The sequence below is a fragment of the Gossypium hirsutum genome, chromosome A01 (genome assembly GCF_007990345.1).
Source record: "Gossypium hirsutum isolate 1008001.06 chromosome A01, Gossypium_hirsutum_v2.1, whole genome shotgun sequence".
Taxonomy (NCBI): domain Eukaryota; kingdom Viridiplantae; phylum Streptophyta; class Magnoliopsida; order Malvales; family Malvaceae; genus Gossypium; species Gossypium hirsutum.
The window spans coordinates 71,953,503-71,963,907 of NC_053424.1; the positions used below are offsets into that span (position 1 = coordinate 71,953,503).

Below are 10,405 nucleotides of genomic sequence, written 5' to 3' on the forward strand. Positions count from 1 at the left end.
GTTAAGAGACACCGCGTACCGTTGGTGGAAGACGCTAGTTTCAGTAGTTCCAAAGGAAAATGTCACATGGGAATTCCTTCAAGAGGAGTTCTAAAAGAAATGCATCAGTGAGCGATTCATCGGCCAAAAGTGTAAGGAATTTTTTGATTTGAGGCAAGGTCACATGTCAGTTACTGAGTACGAAAGAGAGTTTGTTCAACTCAGTAAGTATGCTCGAGAGTGTGTATCCTTCGAGACTAAAATGTGTAGAAGGTTTGAGGATGGACTTAATGAGGAAATTAGAGTGTTAGTGGGTCTTCTTGAGCTGGAGGAATTTGTGGTGGCCGTTGATCGGGCTTGTAAAGCTGAGGAATTGACTAAGGAAAAAGGAAAAGGCGAGGCTGTGGCTAGAGATATGAAAAAGAGGCCGATGAGCAAGTCACTTCTATCCTAGTCTAAGAAATCCAGAGGTATGTATTCTCGTTCTGATGTTTCAGCTAGGCATTCTTACAGAAACCATAAGAAAAAAATTTAGGTTTTAAATCCTAGGCTACATCTATGGCTAGTGTGGTTAATGATAAAGCTTCTAGACCTGAGTGCCAACATTGTAGTAGAGGCCATTTCGGTAAGTGTAGGGTAAGCAATGGATCTTATTTCTGATGTGGTTCTCAAGAGCACTATATCAAGGATTGTCCTGAGATAGTTGAGAAAGAAAAATTTCAGAATACAAGGTTGGATAGTATAGCTACAAAGAAGAGACCCTTGAGAAACACCGGTAATGAGGCTAGTAGTAGAAATGTTACAAGGGATACAACAGTGAGATTTGAAGCCAGAGCTCTGGTTAGGGCCTATGGCATATGTGCGTGTAAGTTCGACAGAGTATGTGATTGGTGCTATGAGCATTCAAAACAACATTATGAGCAAGTTTGACAGAAATGTGGTATCAAAGAATCCCGTTTGAACCTTAAGAATAGTTAAGAGACAAGTGACATGTCACTAGAAATTATATAGTCTGAACTCACTGAGTTGTGGTCTGAGTTCATGTTATATGTGAAATCTGAACTCATTGAGTTGTGGTCTGAGTTCATGATATATGTGACACATGTTTTGAAATCTGGGTACTGGCCTCATATATGTTATTGATTCCGAGGTGTTCTGGCATGTGTTATGAATATCACAGCCTGCATGAGCAGACTTATGATTAGCCCATAAACAAGGAACATGTGATCTGAGATATGAAATAGCATTGGCTACATATAAGGCACTTAGGTGCAAACTTCCGATGTATCTGATAGTATTCCAAATGTTCAACGGGTAGTTCAAAGAAGTTCTATGAGTAATCGTAACGATTGCATCAAAACACTAAAGTAAGTTATAATGTGCAAGTGGGCACAAGTATGTACCTCGAACTCATGTGAATGACATGAAATCTGATAAACTCGTGGTAAGAACATGTATTTATATATATGAGGAACAAGTTTATGAGAATTGATAAAATGCAAGATTATGTTCGTTATGTTAAATCCATGATTCAAGCTTGCTTAAGTTGCCTTTTATTTGCATGTGAACTTACTAAGCTTTATGTTTACCCCCTTTCTTTTCCATCTTTTATAGTTTCGCCAAGCTAACTTGGGCATCAGAGAACGTCGGAGACTCAATCGCACTATCAATTGAACATTTCGGTATAGTAAGCTTTATCATATTGGATATGGCATGTATAGGGACTTAGAGTAACACTCCTAACCCGTATCCGTCGCTGGACTAGGGTTAAGAGGTATTACCGGACATATCAACACATTTCACAAACAAATTCATAATAAAAAATCAAACATCGACATATCATAATCAAATATCACTATTAAGTCCCTTTCTTAGGTCAACGAGACCTTAAACATGCATTAAAAAGAAGTTGGGACTAAAACGAGCACATATAAAATTTTTTGAAACTTAAACATTTTTCAAAGTTATACAGGCCACAAGCCCGTGTTAACAGGCCGTGTGCCTCACACAGCATTAGAAACGCCCGTGTGTCTAGGCCATTGCAAAACAGGGCATACATACTGACTTGTCCACACGGCCACAAGGCACGCCTATGTGCCAGGCCATGTGAAAATTAGGGAGGCTACTAACTTGGGTCACACGACAAGTCACACGCCTGTGTGTCTAGCCTGTGCTCGAAACTGACTTGGCCACACGGCTTAGCACACGCCTGTGTGTGTGACCGTGTGGTCTGCTCAGGCTCATTTTCAAATGGCCATTAAGCAACACGGCTGAGACACACGTTCGTGTCCCTACTTGTGTGGGCAAAAATATACCATTTACAAGGCCAATTTGCCACCCATTTAGGGTCCTCCCTACAAAAAAAATTCAAGCATCAAATGCATTATATTTCCAACCAATTTCAACCACAAAACAACCGTCATTCATGCCATATCATTATCAACAAATTCCATGCTTAACATCCATACCAAAACATACCATATCATGAGCCATATTCAAACCAAAACATATGGCTGATAACCTTAGTATACTCATTCAATCTCGTACCACATTCTTACCAAACTTACCAAATTTCTTGGCCATTCATAAACACATAATTTTGGTCATATTTCATCACATTTAATATACTAAAATCAAACCATAATCATAACCAAAACCAAGCCATGTCACATGGCATGATAAACACTCTACAAAACATATTCACATACTTCTAGCCTATACATGCCATACTTCAATATATACAGTTTCAAAAGGTACCAAAATAGAGTTCGATAGTGTGGTGATAATCCTCGATGATCCCCGAGCTCCTAATATCTTTGATATTTATAAAACAATGCAAACACACACACAAAGTAAGCTTTCAAAAGCACAGTAAGCCATATACAAATAAACTTATAATTTTAAACATATAAGCATTATCAAATTACATATATCGATAGCCAAATGCTAGCATAAACAACATAGTTCATACACATTTCATATATTCCCAATTCATTTTGACATATAACATATTTTCTCATACTTATAACACATATTATCTATTGTACATGTACTTACCTTATATTCTCAAACATTGTATACATTTCAAATGAACCTGATTCGAATACACATTTCATATGTTCATTCTTTTCTCGGAATGCCCGTTGAATCGTTTGGAATCATAAGGTTACGCGAAAAGCTCAGAAAGCTCGTACAATGCTAACGTCCTATATGTGGTCTTACATGTAACCAAATATCGATGCCATTATCCAAGACAGGGTCTTACATGAAATCAAATAGATTCTGATTTCCCTAACATGGTCTTACACATAAATCATAACTCGATGTCAACATCCCAGACGTGGTCTTACATGAAATCACATATCGGATCCTATGTCATGACATATGTATCCTAACTATTTCTATGGTTCGTACGGGGCTTTTTGGACGTCGAAACTTTATCGATACTTTCTCAGATATCTCATGCTCAACTCATATAATGATTTATCATTGTTCAAGATCATATAAACATTAATAATTCAATTGAAAACACATTTATTTGTATATTGACTTACCTCATACGAAAATGAACGGAAACGAGCGACTATTCAACGACTTTCGATTTCCCCTGATTTAATTTCATTTTCTTTTGTTCTTGATCTATATAAATTCAAATTTAACTATTTTATTCACCAAATCATACAATTCAATCCGAAAACACATATTTAGGGCATTTTACAAATTAGCCCTCACATTTATACATTTTGACATTTTAGTCCCTAATTCATAAAATCATAAAAAACACAAAATTTCCTTTTACACAAGCTTATCTGAATTTGCACAATGTTCATACAAGTCCACATATTTTATCTAATTCACATTTTAGTCCCTCAAAACCTTATTTTCACAATTTAGCTGAAATTATTCAAATTCATAAAAAATTCAAAGACAAAACATTTTAACCCAACATCAAGCTTCCATATGCTATCATCAAACTTCATAAAACTCATAGTTTCATCAATGGCTCAACTCAAAATCATCAACAATTTCAGAAATTCAAACATAGGCTTGATAGAACATTAAGCAACAATCACAAAAATGTAGAAATTATCAGAAATGAAACAAAATCCATACCTTAATCACCAAATCAAGGTGCCAAACCCTAGCTTGTGTTTTTCTTCTTATTTCCCTGGTGATTTTTGGAAAAATGATGAATAAATGAAGCAAAAATTATGTTTTTTTAATTAATAAACGTTAGTTCATCATTTACAATTCTACCCTTATTTTAATAACTTATAAAACATTAATATTAAGGTTATTTATGACCAATCCCACTATCCATGGTCCAATTACATAATAAGGACCTTTCATTTAATAAGACAAATCAATTAAGCACTTTAACAAATAGTAGACAACTTTTACATTTATTGCGATTAGGTTATTTTACCAAATTGGGCACACAAACAATAAAATTTTGTCAGGGCTGTATGGTAAAACATCCAGGATCCTTTACCTTTGGGGGTAGTCTGTCTTGAAGATACGCACTGTATTCCTTTGTCAGGGCTACCATCTCAAATTCTCCAAGTTTTCATCTTTTTGACAGGATATCCTTCACGAATTTGACGTAGTTCAGTATTTGTTCAAGTGCTTCAACCAATGGGATGTTGATATGAAGTTGCTTGAGTACATTTAGGAACTTCTTGAATTGAATTTCCTGCTTCTATTCTGAAGTCTTTGACGGTAGGGTGGTGGAGGCTTCTTTACTAGAATTGGTTGTTTTGTCCTCTGTGGCAATTCTACATCTAATGAAGTTGTTAGTTGATTAGAATTATCTGGTTTTAAAGTTATCTTGTCGAATTTTTCAGATTCTAGTTCCGATGAAATCGAAATTTCAACACTCGGTTGAACTTTCTCTCAGTTTTGAGCATCAGCTGGTTCCTTCCCTGGATTCCTTAAATTCTCGTATCACTAAGTACATCACCTTGTGGTTGGTTTCTATGTTCAGTTGCAAGCTAGCCCACTTGATTCTCTAAATTCCTTAGAGTGGCATCATTTTTTCCATGTATGCCTTCAATAGATTCTCTATGCTATTGGACTATTCAGCTTAGGTTGGTTTCTAAACTTGTTGGGGAAAACTAGGTAGCTGAGTTAGTCTAGGTTGGGCATAAGTGTTACTGGTTCCAACCCCTTGGTTACTCAAGGAAAAATTCGGGTGGTTTCACCATGATAGGTTATAGAAATTGAATTGTAGTCCTTTCCTTCCTCAATTTTGGTTCTGGTTACCCATGTAATACACATAATCTGGGTTCGATGCACATTCTTCGAACAAATGTCCTTCCCCACAATAGACATAGGCTACATTTTCAACTAGATTCAGTGGCTGACCTGCAAAACTATTAAACCCATTAGTGGTAAAATTTTTAAGGATTGAGGATATTGATGATACTTGAGATGCAAGTGAAGTGAGAGTGTCCACTTCATGTACTCTAACGACTCATCTTCCTGACACTGGTCAACTGGTTGGCCAATTATAATTGTCACTGGCAATCCTCTCAATGATTTCATAAGCCTTATTATAAGACTTAGAAAGGAGACCACCATTAGCAGAAGCATCTACTACCATCCTCCTGTGTGCATTGAGACCATTATAAAAGGTCTCAAGTTGGATGCTATGTAGGATTATGTTATGAGGGCACTTTCATAATAGTTCTTTGTACCTTTCCGATGCCTTATACAAGGACTCATCATCCATTTGTTAGAAAGTAGTGATCTCATTCCTCAACTTGGCATTCTTACTAGGCAGGAAATACTTCATAAGGAATCTTTATGTTAAATCTTTCCATATGGTAATTGAATTTGGTGCCAATGAGTTCAACCAGGCTCGAGCTCTGTCCCTTAGCGAATATGGGAACAACTTCAATCATAATGCATCTTTGGATACTCTAGCTAACTTGAAAGAATGGCTCACCTCCATAAATAGTCTTAAGTGAGGAATAGAATCTTCTATAGGCATTCCACTGAATTGACCCACAGTCTGAGCATCTAGAACATGATTGGCTTCAGCTCGAATTATTGTGCCTCAATTTTGGGTCTCCTAATACCCAAATTAAGATCATGAAATACTGGCATGGCATACTGTCTTAAAGATTTATCCCTATCATTAGCAACAAGGATAGGATTTTGAGCAGGGTTTGCTCTGTTTCTTTGATTTAGATTTTCGAACTTCATCTCTTCAATCCTTCTCTGACTTGCTTGTCTTCTTCACTGTTGAAAAGTTTTTTCTATCTCAAGATCAACAGGGAGTAAATCGATAATTTAGTCAATACTCATAAACACCTGAAATAATAATAAAAATTAATTTAAGTTAAAATTGAATAGAAAATAAACCAAAACGCAAAACTAACAAATTCAAAAATAATGACTTTTTAAAACAATCCCCGACAACAGCACCAAAAACTTTGAACGACAGAAATGTGCAAGTGTACACAATCGCAACAAGTAATAAAGTGACAAGTAACTGTCGAGTTATCGTACCCACAGGGACTGTGAAAAGAATTATTTATGAAATTAATTTAAAACACTTTGGTGAGGAAAAAATATTTTGATCTGAGGAAGTGATTAAAAGCAAGGATTTTAACTAAGTAAATAAATAAAGAGAAAATAAAGTTCTAATGCACGATTTCAAAGACGATTTTAATCAAGCTGATGTAATTGTGCTAGATTAATTACATTTCTTAACTTAGAATTATTAAACTCATGTTTATGTTGTTACGAATATATTCACGGTAACTTGGTAATTTGCTAACTTATGAACATACTTACCTACCAAATCCATTTATCTCTTGACTATATCTCTATGTCAATTCAATCGATTAAACATATTTGAATAAGCAAACGTGTTAATGCACATACATACTTATGAAATTAAAATAACCTCTTGTACATATCCCTATGCCAATTCAAACAATTAATTCAATCTCATAAGCACATACAAGGTTACGTAAGGTAACAATGTATTTCTACCTTGAAACAGTTTAATCACAATAATCTTGCAAGTTATGTAAGGTAAATGTATCGCTAGATACCGTTGCTAATTTAACGCTTAGATGATTAAACATGCACTAATTAAGTATCGTGTCAATTAATTACAATTTCAATGCGTTTAAATAATTAATTCATTAGTTACCTCACAATTGTAATGAAAGAATAACTTAGTCATGGTTTTACTTAATCAAACATCTTACCGGGGCCTATAACAACACAACACAATTTAATAAATTAAGTAGACGAAAAGCAATCAACCTAACACAGATTAAATTTAATCCATGTTAGTTAAATTAAACATATCAACATCACAAATATTCATAGACATGTTCATCATAACAACAACAAAAATTAAAAGGATAGAGAACAAGAATCAAATTCGGTGCTTCTCCGTGGCTTGACTGGTTTGCTCCACTCTTCCTTCTTCGCTTGTTTTTTGTCAAACTGAGGCTGCTATGAACACTTTAATGCTACTCCAAATGGTGGATGAATGGCTCTTTTTGAAGAGGTGAAATCGGCAAGAGGATAAAGAAGAATCGATGGGAAATGAAGAGAGAAAATTGAGAAAGAAGAGAAGAGATGAGAAAGTTGAGGTGTGTTTGAAATAAGCAGCCAAGGGGGTTTAAAGGTTGAGAGGGCTGCTAAAAATTTCCAAAATCAGCAGCCGAAGAGCCCTTCCATGGCTGGCCACACATGTGACAAGTTTGAATTCAAACTTGCTATATCAAGGTAGGGGCAAATCTAAAAGGCACAAATAGTGTAGGGGTTTGTTTGCAATTTGAAAAAGTCTTCAAGGGATTTTGAAAGCTAATTAATCAGCCAATCAAGCTGATTGGATCCGCATGTGGGACAGTTTTGGGCTGCCCAGTACTCAGTCGGTTCAGTTTTCTCGGTTCAGCTCAACTGGGCCACTTTTCATAATTAATTAATAATAATTTATTCAACCCAAGTTAAATTGGGTATAAATTAAATTAATTATATTATGATTTAATACACATAATTTGGAGCATCTTAGGCTGGAAAATTAATTCACCTTGATGCTTCAAAATTATTGCTCGATTTTGCGCTTCTAGTAGTGTCTGCCAAGCTATTTTTGCCTTTGTGCAAATCTACCAAAATAATCAAATTAATTATAAATTATTAAATTCATTATATTAATAATTTAATTATCTTATAATAATTATATATTTTTTGACAAGATTTGACGACTTGCATGGATTTGAGTTAAAAGGCATGAAAAGTTTGTATACTTTGTGTTTCCATCACACAGCTTATGACACAGGCGTGTCTTTGGCTGTTTAAGACACACGGCAGCCACACGAGCGTGTGTCCCTATATTTTGAAAATTTTCTAAGTTTTCTAAAAGTTCTCTGAGTTATCGATTTAGTCCTGAACCACCCCGAATGCATTTTTTGGGCCGTGTAGGCTCATATTAGCGACGATATGGATGTTTGTGAATGATTTATTTTTGAAATAGAAAATGTATGAGAGATGTATGTTTAATTGTGTAATAAGTTCGGTAATACTCCGTAACCCTATTCCGACATTGAATACGGGTGAGTGGTGTTACAACCAAGGATTCCCTTCAGTGGTATCATAATACCATCTCCCAAGGAAGACCCCAGGTTTCAACATTGCTCGAGATATCATTATATCCTCTTTTAGCTATCTTGATATCACCTTCATCACAAGTACAAACTTGGATGAAAAGGGCAACCTTGTCTACTCGGCCCACAATCACAGAAGGCCTTGTTACATTATGCCAAGACCAATCATGAGATGATTGTAATCATATACTCATTTTACCTGTTTGTTAATATAAGGCATTGTCATTTTTATTTTAGCTTCTTTTTATGTGTGCATAAATAAATTGGCTAATAATAAATCCTATAAATAATATGATTATTCTTAAAAAAGTCCTTAGTCAAATATTATTGTGGGTTTGGACCAATGATAATGTATTGAAACTAATGTGTAGTTGAGTCAAATATTATGTGGGTGTGGACAATGATAATGCATTGAAACTAATGTGTAGTTGATTGATGATAAATTCTTTCCACTAAATAGAGATGTTAAAATAAATACATGTGTTTGTCTTAGAGAACAACATACTGGATTGACATGCCATGAGTATGTTTCTTGGATTAACATGTAACAGTCACAACTATTACTCATAGTGATAACTATGTATATGATCCTCAAATTGAGATGATCATTGTCTCAACATCATGAGTCGTATTTTTTTATATGATTAAACGTATATCGTAACAAGTTGTACTATAAAGACTGATGTCGGATATAGCATATCCATGTAGTGGATATGGTTGATCAAGATGGATTTATCCATCTTACATAATAGGAGAAATATATTAGGCCTTTGATGGAGTGATACTAGAAATGCATGGCCTTGCTCGAATAAGTTGATATGAGATATCACACTTTTTTTTTTATTGTAGCCTACTAAAAAATCAAGAAATATGATATTGAATATACAAGTGTCCAATCTAGATATTAAGGATAAAGGATATAATACATGAAAATATTATCACAGAAAGGTATGTCAATCACGACTTCTTGTAACTTGGGTAGCAGTGATGCCTTGCTAGATGTCACTCATTGCTTGTAATGTTAGAAACGTTCTACTATTACTACCAACATTAGAAGAGCCTACAGTGTCACACCCTATAGTTGAAGCAAAAAGAATCCAAATACATTAGGAATTTTATTTAGTTGTCACATGAATTAAATTCATTTAATTTGGTAGTTAAATATTAAACACACTATATGTACAAACTTGTCGTACATAAATAGGAACGTAGATAAATTAATATTTCAATTTGATTCATACAAATATTATTATATATATTTTACCGAAATTATTAACATAAATGACCGCCTCCATACATACCAACGTCCGAGTAGAAATCCTGCACAAAAGATATGAAAGCGGTATCCGAAGTATACGGTCATGTTGTAATATAGTTACAACGAAGTAGGTCGTATTCAAGGATCGTACCAAGGGAGATGATACTAATTAATTTAATCTAAACATATAAAATCTAATTAACTTTACTGGATTGCAGTACAAAGATTAAAAGAAGGGTTTTGACGAACTATACTAAAAATATAAGAAGTAAATAAATAAAACCGAAAATAAAATACTCAAATATGTATCAATCTGGGCATGGGTGATTACCTTGCTTCATAATCATAATCACTTCCATTCCAGTTTCTTGTCAATCAACTAGTCAGTACCCCAGCATGATCTTTCAATTCTTCCATAGACTAACAAGTCAGTAAGAAAACATAACTGCCCGTTTTTGGGTAAATCAAATAGTGGTTCGAACCAAATATAGAAAAAAATTCTGACAGTATGATAATATTTTATTTTTTTATTTTTTAA

At 34.6% G+C, this 10,405-nt stretch overlaps 1 non-coding gene across 1 annotated transcript; it reads left to right on the plus strand.

Annotated features, from left to right (window-relative positions):
* Positions 1-5,639: 5,639 nt before the first annotated feature.
* On the plus strand, positions 5,640-5,743 carry LOC121208245 (small nucleolar RNA R71). The gene has a single exon (XR_005903221.1). It is a non-coding gene; the product is annotated as a small nucleolar RNA R71 (small nucleolar RNA).
* Positions 5,744-10,405: the final 4,662 nt, after the last annotated feature.